Source organism: Ranitomeya variabilis, chromosome 7, assembly GCF_051348905.1.
Source record: "Ranitomeya variabilis isolate aRanVar5 chromosome 7, aRanVar5.hap1, whole genome shotgun sequence".
NCBI classification, from domain to species: Eukaryota; Metazoa; Chordata; class Amphibia; order Anura; family Dendrobatidae; genus Ranitomeya; species Ranitomeya variabilis.
In genome coordinates this window covers 102,599,522-102,616,012 of record NC_135238.1, presented here as the reverse complement: position 1 = coordinate 102,616,012, position 16,491 = coordinate 102,599,522, and the positions used below count along the sequence as shown (strand labels likewise).

Genomic DNA, 16,491 nt, shown 5'->3' with positions numbered 1-16,491 from the left:
AGCGGTGCACGCGGCCACTTCCATTCCTATATATGCTTTGTGTGAAGGACCTGTGATGACGTCGCGGTCACGTGACCGTGACGTCATTGAAGGTCTTGCACACAAAGCATCTATAGGAAAGGAAGCCACTGAGGAGATCGGCTGCCTTCGGAAGGTGAGAATAACCATTTTTTTATTTTTTGTTATTATTTTTAACATTATATCTTTTACTATTGATGTTGCATAGGCAGCATCAATAGTAAAAAGTTTGTCACACTTGTCAAACACTATGTTTGACAAGTGTGACCAACCTGTCAATCAGTTTTTCAAGCGATGCTACAGATCGCTTGGAAAACGCTAGCATTCTGCAAGCTAATTACACTTGCAAAACGCTAGTTTTTAGCAGGATTATGCATGCCAATTCCGCATGCGATATACCCACGCAGGAGTTGCAGAATTGCCGTGGAAATTTGCGCAGCAATTTTGCAACGTGTGCACTTAGCCTTACAGGATGCACTCTATGGAAATAGTCAAGAAAACAAGTTTATTCCATAGTTAATTTGTCATGGTATACTAATGTACACTCACCGGCCACTTTATTAGGTACACCATGCTAGTAACAGGTTGGACCCCCTTTTGCCTTCAGAACTGCCTCAATTCTTCGTGGCATAGATTCAACAAGGTGCTGGAAGCATTCCTCAGAGATTTTGGTCCATATTGACATGATGGCATCACACAGTTGCTGCAGATTTGTCGGCTGCACATCCCAAAGATGCTCCATACAAGGCAGGATGGATCCATGCTTTCATGTTGTTTACGCCAAATTCTGACCCTACCATCCGAATGTCGCAGCAGAAATCGAGACTCATCAGACCAAGCAACGTTTTTCCAATCTTCTACTGTCCAATTTCGATGAGCTTGTACAAATTGTAGCCTCAGTTTCCTGTTCTTAGCTGAAAGGAGTGGTACCCGGTGTGGTCTTCTGCTGCTGTAGCCCATCTGCCTCAAAGTTCGACGCACTGTGCATTCAGAGATGCTCTTAGGCCTACCTTGGTTGTAACGGGTGGCGATTTGAGTCACTGTTGCCTTTCTATCAGCTCGAAACCAGTCTGCCCATTCTCCTCTGACCTCTGGCATCAACAAGGCATTTCCGCCCACAGAACTGCCGCTCACTGGATTTTTTTTCTTTTTCGGACCATTCTCTGTAAACCCTAGAGATGGTTGTGCGTGAAAATCCCAGTAGATCAGCAGTTTCTGAAATACTCAGACCAGCCCTTCTGGCACCAACAACCATGCCACGTTCAAAGGCACTCAAATCACCTTTCTTCCCCATACTGATGCTCGGTTTGAACTGCAGGAGATTGTCTTGACCATGTCTACATGCCTAAATGCACTGAGTTGCCGCCATGTGATTGGCTGATTAGAAATTAAGTGTTAACAAGAAGTTGGACAGGTGTACCTAATAAAGTGGCCGGTGAGTGTATACTGCCAATATAGTGGACAAAAAGGCACTCATTTGTCTTTTGCCTGCATAATGGCGCCCTGAAGAGGGGGTGTAATATAAGTGTAAATACTAAACAGAAATGCAGTGTAAAGCCAGTTAGCATTTCTATTAAGGTAAAAAGTTAATTTTTGTAAACCAAAAAAATACACAGCTCAAAAAAATAAAGTGAACACTGAAATTACACATCATAGATATCACTGAATGAAATATTCCAGTTGCAAATCTTTATTCATTACATAGTGGATGCATTACGAAAAATAAAACATAAAAATGATCATTGTAAATCAAAATTAATATCCCATGGAGGTCTGGATTTGGAATGATACTCAAAATTAAAGTGGAAAATCAAATTTCAATGAAAATGCCTCAGGACAAGGAAATGATGTTCAGTAGTGTGTGGCCTCCATGCGCCTGTAAGACCTCTCTACAGTGCCTGGGCATGGTCCTGATAAGCCGGCGGATGTTCTCCTGAGCAATCTACTCCGACACATGGAATAAAGAATCAGTCAACTCCTGGACAGTTTGTGGTGTCTGTTGGTGGACAGAACAAGACATGATGTCCCAGATGTGCTTGATTGGATTCAGGTTTGGGGAACGGTCAGGCCAGTCCATAGCATCAATGCCTTCATTATGCAGTAACTGCTAACACACTTCAGCCACATGAGGCCTGGCACGGTCATGCATCAGAAGGAACTCAGGACCCACTGCACCTGCATATGGTCTCACAATGGGTCTGAGGATCTAATCACGGTACCTAATGGCTGTCAGGTTACCTCTGGATTGCACATTCAAAGAAATGCCTCCCCAAATTATTACTGACCCATTGCCAAACAGGTCATGCTGAAAGATGTTGTAGGCAGCAGAAAGTTCTCCATGGCGACTCCAGACTCCGTCACTTCAGTCACATGTTCTCAGTGTGAACCTGTTCTCATCCGTGAAGAGCACAGGGCACCAATGTTGAATCTGCTAAAATTAGTTTTTCCTTGCAAATGCCAATCGCCCTGCATGCTGTAGGGCTATAAGCAAAACACCCACTTGTGGATGTCGGGCTCTCATACCACCTTCATGGAATCTGTTTCTGACACTTTGAGCAGACACATGGATGTTAGTAGCCTTCATTAGGTCCTTACCTACCTTGCACAAAGAAGGAGGCAACAGTCCTGCTGTTAATCTGTCGCCCTCCTACAGACCCCTCCACAACTTCTAGTGTACTGGCCTGTCTCCTGGTAGCTGCTCCATGCTCAGCACACTGTGCTGACAGACATAGCTACCCTTCTTGCCACAGCTCACATTGATTTGACAACCTAGATGAGCTGCACTACATGAACAACTTCTGTGGGTTGTACAGTAGACGCCACTTTATGCTACTGCACCTCTAGGGGCAAGAGTAATGACAAAAGTGACCAAAACAACAGCCAAAAAGGATGAGAACTGAGACATTTTCTGTCACCCCCTGTAAAACAACTCCTTTATAGGGGTTGACTTGCTAATTGCACACATTTCTACCTGTTTGTTCGATTTGCACAACCCCAGGAGAAATTGATTCACAATCAGTGTTGCTTCATAACTGGAAAGGCTGGTTTCACAAAAGTGTGATTTACTTGAAGTTACATTGTGTTGTTCAAGTGTCCCCTTTATTTTTTGAGCAGCGTATATACAATTATACAAGTTGCACATTAATTGTTATGCTCTCAATATTTATTATGAAAAAAAAAAATTCTCCCACAAAAACCCTAAACAGCCAAGTAGCTTTAAATCAAACATTTATGATAAAGAATGCGAGAACAAAAACATCTAATTTTACATAAAAACTATGTTGTTTTGTTTTCAATTTTCTTTTTCCTAAGGATGAGGTAATATAATAAAATAAAGAATTTCTTGCCTTGATCTTGTTGGAATAGATCATTAAGGATTAATTAAATTGAAAACACAGAAAGATTTAGTTAGGTGATATAGCTCATGCAAGCTACAAGAAAAAAGTTAACTCAAACAAGGGATCCAAGAAGTATTGTTTCTCCTTGCGGAGAGTGACATGATAAGCATGTCAAGGTGAGGAGACTTTAAGCAGCAATGGTCCTCCGGGAAATATGCAAATTGTCTCTTCAGAGAGGAAGAGGACTAGAACTCTAGTGCCACCTATTGGAAGTAGCAATCCTAACAGTCAATGTTGACCCTTTAACTAGCCTTGTCACATGACTTAGGATAATAGCCAAACCAGTTGCGATACTTCTTGGATCCCGGTTAGACGACTCTCAATCAGCCAAACCAGAACTCCACTTTGCACTGATGAGGGGCAGTACCCCGAAACACAGTGTCTGCAAATTGAGATTCTGGTTTGGCTATTATCCTAAGTAATGTGACAAGGCTCGTTAAAGGGTCAAAATTGACTGTTAGGATTGCTACTTCCAATAGGTGGCACTAGAGTTCTAGTCCTCTTCCTCTCTTAAGAGACAATTTGAACTCTCAAACAAGAAATATATGTGTTCACATTGACATTTTGAACCAGAAAGGGTCAAAATGTTAACATTTTATGTTGCATATTCCTGCACCTGTCATGCCTGTGCACATGTTAAATGTTTGCACATTAAATAAACTCTTTTGCATACCTAAGAAGTGTGCAGTGAATTACTGTCTATAGTTTTCTGGGGTTGCACAGCACATTTCACAAGCACCTCAAACAACTTAACTGAGTGTACACAAACATCCCAAACAAGAACAGATATGCAGAGGGATGGGGTGGCTTGTGAATTTAAATTTTCCCATTATATGACCCTTCTAAACCTAATCTGAAGTAGATGTGGGAAATTATATGGAATGAATGTTCTTGTAATCATATTATCATTTTAGGCTTCTTTAGTATTCTTTTTGAAAAATGTATTTCTAAAGCGCATACTTTAACCCCTTAGTGACAGAGCCAATTTGGTATTTAATGACAAGCTAATTTTTACAATTCTGACCACTGTCACAATAGCTCTGGAGCGCTTCAGTATATCTCACTGATTTTGAGATTGTTATTTCATGACATATTGTACTTCATGTTAGTGGTAAAATGTCTTCGCTATAACTTGCGTTTATTGAAAAAAATGGAAATTTGGCAACAATTTAGAAAATTTTGCGATTTTCAAACTTTTAATTTTTGTACCCTTAAATCAGAGTGTGCTGTCACACAAAATAGTTAATAAATGACATTTCCACATGTCAATTTTACATCAGCACAATTTTGGAAACATACTTTTTATGTTAGGATGTTATAAGGGTTAAAAGCTGACCAGAGATTTTTCATTTTTCCAACATAAATTACAAAACAATTTTTTTAGGGACCACCTCACATTTAAAGTGAGTTTGGGGGGTCAATATAACAGAAAATACCTAAAAGTGACACTATTTAAATACTGCACCCCTCAAGAAGTTTATTAACCCTTCAGGTACTTCACAAGAACTAAAGTAATGTGGAAGGAAGAAATGAACATTTTACTATTTTCACAAAAATTTACTTTGACACCAATTATTTTATATTCACAAGGGTATCAGGAGAAAATGAACCATAAAATTTGTTGTGCAATTTCTCCTGAGTACACCAATACCACTGTTTGAGCACATTGCAGGGCTCAGAAAGGAGGGAGCACTGTTTGACTTTTTGAATTCAAAATTGGCTGGGATCAATGGTGGGTGCCATGTCACAATTGGTGACCCCCTGATCTACCTAAACAGTGGAAACCCCCCATTTACACTTCCAGCCTTAACCCCAACACCCCAATAACCCCACACCTAACCCTAATCGCAAACCTAACCGTAATGCTGACCATAACCACAAACACAACCCTAGCCCCAACCTTAACCCTAATGGAAAATGCAAAGAAATACATTTTTTTATTTTATTATTTTTACATGACTAAGGGCTTGATAAAGAGGGTTTGATTTACATTTTTTTTTTTTTTTATTACTGAGATAGGGTCTAAAAGGTGATCAAAATGAATAAATAGGAAAAATTACCTATTGTTGCCGGGTGCCGGCCAGGACTTGGGAATGCAGGAGAGCCCAGGGACATCGGAGGTACATTTCTCTCTCCTCTAATGGGCTAAATCACATCAGAGGAGAGAGAAATTACATGGGAACTCAGACTTTTTTTTGAGGTTGCCATTATTCCATGAAAAATGGTGATCGCCACACTGGAGTCTGTAAAAACCAACCCAATCATGTTCTCCAGGGTCTCAGCTACCCCCGGAGAGATACATGTCGTGTATGCATGAATCCCATTACCTGAATGTCCCAAAGCAAAGTGCTCTATTTTGGCTAAGTTGACTTATCTCTGTAAGTTCTTTTGTTAATTACTTTTATTTTCTGTAATTGCATATGCTGTATTATCTTGTCCCATTTGCATATTTTTCATAAACACTGCCGCATTTTGGAATAAATATAAAATGTAATAGGTCTGTCCCTTTTGTTCTGTAAACTGCGCCTCGAAGCCATACACTATCTACCAGACTGTATAAAAATCAACTGGTGATGGCGGTGGGGTAATAGTGGAGTTGTATTGCATGACTGTATTGGGGATAAATATATACATTCCATGCGTTGGAATCAGACGTGTATATACCATATATGCCTGTCAGTTTCCTGAATCCTGGCATATTAGTGAAAACAGCCGTCGTCGTTCAATCGTGTAATTCTCAAGAAAATGTCTAGCTCATCCTTGGGTACAATTACAAGAGACCTGAAGGTGCCTCTGATATTCCATTAATAACGGTGATCACACGAATCATGTTCTTTGGGGACTCACCTACCCCTGGTAGCCGAAATCCCACACAATTTCCAAAGCTGGGGGGCGTTACAAACATATGTATCTGCGCTTTTAAAAAACGGCGCTGAGGAATAAGTACTTGTGAAGAAACCAGATTGTATCTTAATTTCCAAAACAACAATGTTTTTGCAAACCAAGAAGAATTGACTTTTTATCTGTATATTGGCTTGTGGATTTAAGTGCTTATTTCTGGTGGGTCAAGAAGACAGACTTACAAACTGATATGCCATTTAAAATACTGTGTAAGTCAGTAATAGTGACTTGTAAATAGTGTGTGCATCTTTGTTTAGTCTGTGCTGATATGCTAATTTTGCATTGAATTCTGTAACCAGTTTGTCGACTTCAAAGGTAGATAGGGAAAGGTTGTGAGGGTGAACTGAAGGACACTGGGTAAATCTAAAAATAGATCACATGCCTCAGGTATAAAAGAGACTTCTTTTCTTCTGGTTGGTGTCACTCTTCAGGATCTCAGCTGAGGGTACATGGGACCCGGCTGAAAAAACACGGGGCTGCTCTCGGTTATCTCCCTATGCTTATCATTACCTCCTCTCTGCATGCATATCACAGGTGGAACAGCGACCCTGGGAGCTTGGACATAACATCTACCATTATCCCAGGGAGTCAGCGGAAGCGTAAGACCCTGTAATGTGCACCATCTTGGGGTAATTGCTGGGAATGTTCTGTTTGCTATTGGGTGTAGTGGCTCAATAAAGTATTGCCACACTGTTTTATCCTGTCCCTGTGTTGTCTGTGTAATGTATTGCCCACCGGGAGATAGAGCGGGCGTTTAGTCGTATGAGCCCTGGTCCATGCAGTCTTGCTAATGACAGATGGGCCAGAGGACATGAGCACCCACTGACCCAGTTTCTCCACAGTACTCTTAACTGCCGCCATTAAAAGGTGTATAGGATGTCGTTAAGGGGTTAACACCTCTGTGATTGCCAGTTTCCGTTTTTTTATTTTGCTTCCCCTTCTTCCAAGAGCCAAATTTTTAGTAGTTTTCTGTCCAGAGACACGTAAGGGCTTGTTTTTTTGTGGGACTGTTTAATATGAATTATCGGTTATTCATTTATTACACTCAATTGTATAACTGAACACATTGAGGTCTCTTCACTCTCTGCGACTTTACACAGACTCCACATAAACTTCAAACGGAATGGACAGCTGGTATGTGAGTGAGCCAAGTGCTTCTTGATTGCTTCTACCATGCTTTTTACAGAGACAGACACCATTTACCATTCACAATCTCAGGAAAGATGGGGAACAAACTTTGATATGGACAAATGGACAATCTATTTGTAACTATTTCACCTATTTTATATTTTGCTGCATTGATGCTTTTTGGTGGACAATCCAATAAACCACTACATTTTTTATAAGAAATATTATGACATATCACATCTGGTTAAGAGTCCTGAATAATTAAATAAAGGCAATAAGTATTTTTAACAGGGACACATTGTATTTTTGAATGACTGAATTCATTTTACCACACACTGTACTGGAAAAACATTAAAACAAAATCCAACTGTGGTCAAATTGCAACAAAAACACAATTCTTACACTGTTTTCAGGGAATTGTTATTGCATATGTTGTGGTGTGTTAAAAATGACCTGGCAAAATAATTATCCCTATCAGTATGATTACTGATCTTGAAAAAAAGAATACAAGTGTGGAATATATATATATATATATATATATATATATATATATATATATATATATATATATATATATATATATATATATATATATATATATATATATATATACATATATATATACACATTTATTTTTATTGTGTTCTCATTTTCTGACACCCATAACGTTTTCAGATTTAAGTAAATGGGGTTGGGTGAGGGCTTATTTTTTTGGAGGGATAACGTTTTTATTGATAGCATTTTGGGATATATAAGACATTTTGATTGCTTCTTACAGCATTTTTGCAGTGTTGCAGTGGCAAAAAAAAACAATTTGGGGGTTGGATATTTCTCCTGTATACTGTGTTTTCCAAAGAGGTTAATTATTTTTCTATTTTTATAGCTCTGGCTTTTATGGATGTGTCAATACCACATGTGTATTTTTTATCTTTACTGGGTAATAGGGTAGCAAACAATTATCCTTTTTTTTTCCAAACTTTTTTTATTTACTGTATTTGTTAGTACCCTTCGGGTACTTGAACCTGCAATCATCTGAATGCTTGTGCTATATGTAGCAATACAGCAATACCCAATGTATTGCTGCATATCATAGGCTGGGTTTCAAAGAACTCTGTAATGAAAGGCACGGAGGTCTTCCAAAGTTCCCCGACGGTCATAGTAAGCAATGGAACCCCTGCAATAATGTCATGGGTGTGCCGATGGGTGCATAGAATTAAGCACCTACATGCAGGCAGGCTGTTAATGCCGCTGTCATGAGTTTGACAGGGGCATTTAACAGGTTAAGGGTTGCAGATGTCGCTCCACTCCACCAGCGGCTGTTAGATACAGGTCCTGGATGCGTGTCACACCTATTTGCCTGGAATGGGCTGGCCTCAAACTGTGCTGCACAGCCTTTGTTATAATCTATGCTCATATTCAGATTCTCAACATAACCTGTGTCGAGCAATTTGAACTGTTTCAACCTTTTCCCCTGCAATTCATAGAGAATTAACATTGTGTCTCTGGTATGGGACTGAAGATCACATACAAATCCTCTTAATTCTTGATCTACTGATTTGCTTTCTCCATCAGGTTTCCGGTACTACCATGAAATAAGGAATATAGTAGAAACTAGGAGCAAAAAAAGCACAAATTGTGTCTTATCTGAATATAACAATAATGTAAATTAAGGTTATGCTAACCTGATAAGGTTGCGTGACACACAGCCAGGAATACCCATGAAAACAGCTGCTGCACATCTACCGGTCTTCCGACCAGGAAAGAAGGCCAAAAGAAGGAGCCAAATGTAGTTTATACGGTGGAAGACAATGAAGATCAAAATGGAAATAAAATACAAGATTATTCAGTTGACTAAAAAAAGCTGAACTAAAAATAATCTGTATTATACTTCCATTGGGAAATCAGGAATGTCTGACTCAAGCATGAAACCTCATCAAGAATGTTGTGAACACTGGTCTAGATGCATCGGGCCCATAGATTTGACCTTTAGAGTAATCCACCTTGTCCTCAAGATATGTCCTCCTTTTTCTGGTTTTCACTCTGGTCTCTACTTTGTAAATGAGTAGTAGGATTTTTCGTTGTAGCATGAAATCAAATTATTTGCCAACTTTTCTAAGCTAAGGGTTTAATCCTCTATTAAAATGCTCATAAAGGTATCGTCTCACAGTGGCACTTTGGTCGCTACGACGGCACGATCCGTGACGTTCCAGCGATATACTTATGATCTCGCTGAGACTGACACGCTACTGCGATCAGGGACCCCGCTGAGAATCGTACGTCGAAGCAGATCGTTTGAAACTTTCTTTCGTCAAGTGTCCCGCTGTGGCGGCATGATCGCATCGTGTAACAAAGGTGTGCACGATATTGTATATGATGTAATGGGTGGAGGAGCTTGATACGTACGACTTCTACATCGCAAATACGCCGTGCATTGCGAAGTGTGACCGCAGTCTACGACGCTGGAGCGATAATGGAGCGACGCTAGAGCGTCACGGATCGTAGCAACCAAAGTGCCACTGTGAGACGGTACCCTTAGATTACAGGAACAAACCATCAATACTGTTTCCCACCTCTATTTCAGATTAGGCTTAGAAAGGGCTTGTAATGGAAAAATAAAAAATTGCAAGTCCCTGGAAATCAGGACTTGTTCAAGATATTGTTCAAGGCTGGACTTGGTCCATGTAGACTGCATGTGTTTAATTTGAAATTCTAATTTTAGGCAACTTCCCAGTTCTAAATCATAAGATACAGAACCCCATGGGTTTGTTAATTGTATGTAAATACTGAACTTAACTAATCTCTGTCATGAGAGTCTAAGGGTACTGTCACACTCTGCAACTTTCCAACGATCACGACCAGCGATACGACCTGGCCGTGATCGTTGGAAAGTCGTTGTGTGGTCGCTGGAGAGCTGTCACACAGACCGCTCTCCAGTGACCAACGATGCCGAAGGCCCCGGGTAACCAGGGTAAACATCGGGTTACTAAGCGCAGGGCCGCTTTTTGAAAGTGCATTTGAACAGCAAGGTGGCTTGTTGTTGAAGGGAAATAGAGAGAAAAAAAAATCTATAAATCTTCAGCATAGCGAGTGTGAGCGAGCTGAGTGTGACCTGAGCGTAAGTGTGGACGGCGGTAAGTGTGACTTGTGATTCAGTGAGGAGGTATTTGGAAGGCCTTTAACAAATACCTGTGTGAATTTGTGTGAGTTGCTGAATTGGGAGTAGCAATATTCACAAGGGGTTAACTTAGGGTGGGCGGTCATAATCAAGGGTTTATAAGGGACAGCTGTTTGGGGCTCAAGTCCTTTTTTAAAGTGCATTTGAACAGCAAGATGGCTTGTTGTTGAAGGGAAATAGAGAGAAAAAAAATAAATCTATAAATCTTCAGCATAGCGAGTGTGAGCAAGCTGAGTGTGACCTGAGCGTAAGGGTGGACGGCGGTAAGTGTGACTTGTGATTCAGTGACTTTGGAATCAGGGAGTTTCCAAGGGAGGAATTGCTGTCTGTTTTTTTTTGTTCTTGTTGTTTTTTTTTAATACTTTGTATTTATTTTTAATTAACGTTTGTGTGGTGCAATCCCCATTAGTAAATGTGCTCCACTATTGTTAATGCCATCCAGTGCACATCTTGCCACATGTATGCAGTCCTTGATCAGCTGGTCGAGGGTGCATACTGCTGTGCGAGATGTGAACACATTGTGCTTTTGGAAGCCCAGATTCTGGATCTAAATGTGCAGCTGGCAACACTGAGATCCATAGACAATATGGAGGAGTCTTCTGCTCACTGAGCAGACGCTCAATGGGATAGATGAGGGGGGGAAGGTAGGATGGAGCTGCAGGACAGTGAGGCAGTTAGCTGGGTGACAGATAGAAGGTGGGGTAGAGGGAAGAGTGCCAGGGAGGCTAGTCCTGATCTGACACACCCCAATAAGTTTGCTAAGCTGGCAGATGAGGGGGGTGCCAGTACAGGGGTAGCACTGCTGCAGCCAGGCATGTCCTCTGAAAGCCGGAGGAGTGACTGCTCCAGTAAGGAGGGAAATAGGAGAGCAGGGCAGGCCAGACAGGTGCTGGTAGTGGGGGACTCAATTATTAGGGGAACAGATAGGGCAATCTGTCACAAAGACAGGGATCGTCGGACGGTGTGCTGCCTACCTGGCGCTCGAGTCCGACACATCGCTGATCGGGTTGACAGGTTATTGGGAGGGGCTGGTGAGGACCCAGCGGTCATGGTGCACATTGGCACAAATGACAAAGTTAGAGGTAGGTGGAAGGTCCTTAAAGATGATTTCAGGGAATTAGGCTGCAAGCTGAAAGCAAGGACCTCCAACGTGGTATTTTCCGAAATACTGCCTGTACCACGTGCCACGCCAGAGAGGCAACAGGAGATTAGGGAGGTTAATAAGTGGGTCAAGAATTGGTGTAGGAAGGAGGGGTTTGGGTTCCTGCAGAACTGGGCCGACTTCTCAGTTGGCTACAGGCTCTACGCTAGGGACGGGCTGCACCTCAATGGGGAAGGTGCAGCTGTGCTGGGGGAGAAAATGGCTAGAAGGTTGGAGGAGTGTTTAAACTAGGGATTGGGGGGAGGGTATTCATTTTATAGGAGGGGAAGATAGTGCAGATAGAGACCTGGGCACAAATACGGAAGTTGGGGGTGGCAGTGGCATGGGGGTGGGGTTAGAAAAGTTAATAATTTAAGAAAGAATAGAGGTAGAGAGGAACATCAAGTGCATGTATACTAATGCCAGAAGCCTCGCCAACAAAATGGACGAATTAGAACTAATGTTGTTGGAGCATAATTATGACATGGTGGGGATATCTGAGACATGGCTGGATGAGAGCCATGACTGGCCTGTTAACTTGCAGGGCTATAGCCTTTTCAGAAATGACAGTACAGATAAGCGAGGGGGTGGGGTGTGTAAAATCGTCCTTAAAACCCATCCTGCGTGATAATATAGGTGAATTTAATGAAAATGTAGAGTCCCTGTGGGTGGAGATAAGGGGAGGGGGGAAAAATAATAAATTACTGATAGGGGTTTGTTATAAATCTCCAAAAATAATGGAATCAATGGAGAATATCCTCGTAAAGCAAATAGATGAAGCTGCGACTCAAGGAGAAGTCATTATTATGGGGGACTTCAACTACCCTGAAATAGATTGGGGACCAGAAACCTGCAGTTCCAGCAAAGGTAATCGTTTTTTGACAACTATGAGAGACAATTACCTTTCACAACTGGTTCAGGACATAACAAGAAGGGGGGCACTGCTAGACCTAATATTAACCAACAGGCCAGACCACATATCAAATATAAGGGTTGGGGGTCTCTTGGGGAATAGTGATCACAAAATAATAAATTTTCATGTATCCTTTAATAAGATGTGTAGTAGAGGGGTGACAAGGACACTAAACTTCAGGAGGGCAAATTTCCAACGGATGAGAGATGATCTTGGTGCAATTAACTGGGACAATATCCTGAGACATAAATATACACAAAGAAAATGGGAGACATTTATTAGCATCCTGGATAGGACCTGTGCACAGTATATACCGTATGGAATAAACATACTAGAAATAGGAGGAAACCAATATGGCTAAATAGAGCTGTAAGGGGCGCAATAAGGGACAAAAAGAAAGCATTTAGAGAATTAAAGGAAGTAGGTAGTGAGGAGGCATTAAATACAAAAAAATAAATAAATTCTGTAAAAAGCAAATCAAGGCAGCAAAGATTGAGACAGAGAGACTCATTGCCAGAGAGAGTAAAAATAATCCCAAAATATTCTTTAACTACATAAATAGTAAGAAACTAAAAAAAATATAGTGTTGGCCCCCTTAAAAATAGTCTGGGTGAAATGGTGGATCGGGATAAAGCCAATATGCTAAATAACTTTTTTTCATCAGTATTTACAAAAGAAAATCCCATGGCAGACAAAATGACTAGTGATAAAAATTCCTAATTAAATGTCACCTGCTTAACCCAGCAGGAAGTACGGCGGCGTCTAAAAATCACTAAAATTGACAAATCTCCGGGCCCGGATGGGATATACCCTCGAGTACTGCAGGAATTAAGCACAGTCATTGATAGACCATTATTTTTAATCTTTATAGTCTCCATAATAACAGGGTCTGTACCACAGGACTGGCGGCAAATGTGGTGCCAATATTCAAAAAGGGGACACAAACTGAACTCGTTAATTATAGGCCAGTGAGCTTAACCTCTACTGTGGGTAAAATCCTGGAGGGCATTCTAAGAGATGCTATACTGGAGTATCTGAAGAGGAATAACCTCAGGACCCAGTATCAGCACGGGTTTACTAGGGACCGTTCATGTCACACAAATTTGATCAGCTTCTATGAAGAGGTAAGTTCCAGACTGGACCAAGGGAACCCAGTGGATGTAGTGTATATGGACTTTTCAAAAGCTTTTGATATGGTGCCACACAAAAGGTTGATACATAAAATGAGAATAATGGGGATAGGGGAAAATATGTGTAAGTGGGTTGAGAGCTGGCTCAGGGATAGGAAACAAAGGGTGGTTATTACTGAAGCACACTCGGACTGGGTCACGGTTAGCAGTGCGGTACCACAGGGGTCAGTATTGGGCCCTCTTCTTTTTAACATATTTATTAATGATCTTGTAGGGGGCATTCAGAGTAGAATTTCAATATTTGCAGATGACACTAAACTCTGCAGGGTAATCAATACAGGGGAGGACAATTTTATATTACAGGATGATTTATGTAAACTAGAAGCTTGGGCTGATAAATGGCAAATGAGCTTTAATGGGGATAAACGTAAGGTCATGCACTTGGGTAGAAGTAATAAGATGTATAACTATGTGCTTAATTCTAAAACTCTGGGCAAAACCGTCAATGAAAAAGACCTGGGTGTATGGGTGGATGACAGACTCATATTCAGTGGCCAGTGTCAGGCAGCTGCTACAAAGGCAAATAAAATAATGGGATGCATTAAAAGAGGCATAAATGCTCATGAGGAGAACATAATTTTACCTCTATACAAGTCACTAGTTCGACCACACTTAGAATACTGTGCACAGTTCTGGTCTCCGGTGTATAAGAAAGACATAGCTGAACTGGAGCGGGTGCAGAGAAGAGCGACCAAGTTTATTAGAAGGTTAGATAGGTTATTACACTTGGGGCTATTTAGTTTGGAAAAACGAAGACTAAGGGGTGATCTTATTTTAATGTATACATATATGAGGGGACAGTACAAAGACCTTTCTGATGATCTTTTTAATCATAGACCTGAGACAGGGACAAGGGAGCATCCTCTACGTCTGGAGGAAAAAAAGGTTTAAGCATAATAGCAGATGTGGATTCTTTACTGTAAGAGCAGTGAGACTATGGAACTCTCTGCCGTATGATGTTGTAATGAGTGATTCATTACTTAAATTTAAGAGGGGACTGGAAACCTTTCTGGAAAAGTATAATGTTACAGGGTATATACACTAGATTCCTTGATAGGGCGTTGATCCAGGGAACTAGTCTGATTGCCGTATGTGGAGTCGGGAAGGAATTTTTTTCCCCAAGGTGGAGCTAACTTTTTTTCTTGGGTTTTTTTTGCCTTCCTCTGGATCAACATGTTAGGGCATGTTAGGTTAGGCTATGGGTTGAACTAGATGGACTTAAAGTCTTCCTTCAACCTTAATAACTATGTAACGAAATTATGCAGGTATGAACACACTGTACATGTACAGGTACCTCAGTTTTTGCATGTCTTAGTCATGTTTCTCTGGTCTTATATAGTGATTTACACTATGCATTAACTCTAGCTTCACCCTGCCCATGAAATGGCCACCTTTCAAGGTTGGATGAAACTGATATATCATGGAGTCATCAGACGAGGGACCATAAACCCCTAGAATATAAAAGCCACAAAGATTTAGATCAAAGTACCACAATCAGAGTTTCAGTAAACCTTAATGTTTTACAATGACAAACAGCAAACATATAGAGTCTTAGAACTGTTTGTGATGTGAATAAACAAACATTTCTCAAGATTGTGTAACTATGAGCATTGTCTGTCACATCTGTAAATGTTTTAGTAGAAATGCAGCTATGCAATTCTCTGAATGCATTAGGTAAACAGTATTTTACAAAATATAAATTGAAAAATGTGGGGGCCGAGGGCCCAGTCAGCTCACCAACAGACCACAGGAGCACGTGAACCCGTCCTGACCCAGACGCAGCAACAGCTGAATACGTAAGAAATGTGAAGATTGTTCCAGCTGCTTTCCGATTAAAAATCCTTTATTGATCCATATCCTTAAAAATCATCCCTGCACAGAAGGGAATGTGAACAGCGACAAAAACCTGCTAATAGCTACGCGTTTCGATCTAAAAGATCTTCATCAAGGCAGTATTTTAATCTGGATTCCAAATCGCCATTTGAAAATTTGCCATTTGCACATTTGATGAAGCCAAAGTTCTTGCTCTCAAGGAGAGAAAGTAATATAGTGGACAAAGACATATTTGTAATGAACTACAGAGCCAAACTAACATCATTGCTTTATAAAATTTATATGAAGTGTATTGTGCCCAATGTGAGCAACCAGGCAACACAAAAATGAGCTTTTTAAGTGAGCTATTTAAAGTACACAAATGTTATGCAGTCTTTACCAACAAGGATGTGGTTTCAACAATGTGGTACTACTACGACGAAGACGAAGACGAAGACGAAGACGAAGAAGAAGAAGAAGAAGAAGAAGAAGAAGAAGAAGAAGAAGAAGAAGAAGAATAAACTATTGCCATCACAGCCCCCTTTGGCCAAAATTCACCGGCCTATAACAGTACAAAGCACGTTCACCCTGGTCATCTAGTGTCAGGTAAAGAAGAGGCATTGCAGGAGACAGAGTTAAGAAGTAGGCCCAATGTAGGGGTGTGGGTCTCTGAGACTTGTGATGGAGTGCATGGCCTGACAAACATTTGCTCATGGGGGTAAATTTTTCAATAATATTTCATGGGGATAATACATACAATTGGCAAAAAATTGACTGTCTGTAGCAGCATGGAATACATGAACCCTGGTGATGTA

General features: G+C 40.8%; 1 protein-coding gene across 1 annotated transcript in view; it reads right to left on the bottom strand.

Annotated features, from left to right (window-relative positions):
- The window catches only part of PGAP1 (post-GPI attachment to proteins inositol deacylase 1), a 1,745,445-nt gene that overhangs the window by 537,072 nt on the left and 1,191,882 nt on the right, over positions 1-16,491 (bottom strand). The gene's annotated exons all lie outside the window — the stretch shown is intronic.